The sequence below is a fragment of the Syngnathoides biaculeatus genome, chromosome 3 (assembly GCF_019802595.1).
Source record: "Syngnathoides biaculeatus isolate LvHL_M chromosome 3, ASM1980259v1, whole genome shotgun sequence".
NCBI lineage: Eukaryota > Metazoa > Chordata > Actinopteri > Syngnathiformes > Syngnathidae > Syngnathoides > Syngnathoides biaculeatus.
In genome coordinates, this window is record NC_084642.1 from 40,733,577 (window position 1) to 40,734,254 (window position 678).

Sequence of the window (678 nt, forward strand, 5' to 3'; positions counted from 1 at the left end):
ACAATTTTCCCTGTAGAGTATTTGCTCCCTTGAAAGCGTTTCCGTCAATGTCATTATTTTGTCATATGTGCTGAACTGCCGTGGCACCTTTCTGGGTACTTACACAGTAAGAGCTCCATGTCAGTCAATGTTTTTCAATCTCAAATCTCTGACATCCTCGTTTCTCGGGTGTATTTCCAGTCAGCAACTCCACTTCAGTTCTGGGTCCTGGCAGGAATGCATCCCTGCAATTGCACTTTTTTAGAACTGCTGCTTTTGAACAGTGCGTGTGAGTAACAATAATACACATGGGCTTGCAGACGACTTCTCAAGACCACTGGGCTAGTGGCGTAATGGATAACGCGTCTGACTTCGGATCAGAAGATTCTAGGTTCGACTCCTAGCTAGCTCGATCACAGTTTATTTTTAAACCAATTTCATTACGGTTTGTTAAACATGTTGACTCTGGATTTGAAATGAAGGTCATCACATTTGTACAGTCATTATTCATCTACAACTCTACAATTTATTTAAAAAAAAAAGGGCTCTCAAATTCCAAATCCCTAAATTGTGGTGGGCTCCAGAGGAGCTACCTTTGTCATTTCTATTGTTTTCTTTAATCTACTGACATCCTCCGAAAGCCAGGTAAATATTACATTGTGGAGACGTCCCTGGGTGGGATCAAACCACCAACCTCTC

General features: G+C 41.7%; 1 non-coding gene across 1 annotated transcript; it reads left to right on the forward strand.

Annotated features, from left to right (window-relative positions):
- The first annotated feature begins 318 nt into the window (after positions 1 to 318).
- trnar-ucg (transfer RNA arginine (anticodon UCG)) lies at positions 319 to 391 on the forward strand. Its single transcript has one exon. It is a non-coding gene; the product is annotated as a tRNA-Arg (tRNA).
- The last annotated feature ends 287 nt before the right edge of the window (positions 392 to 678 follow it).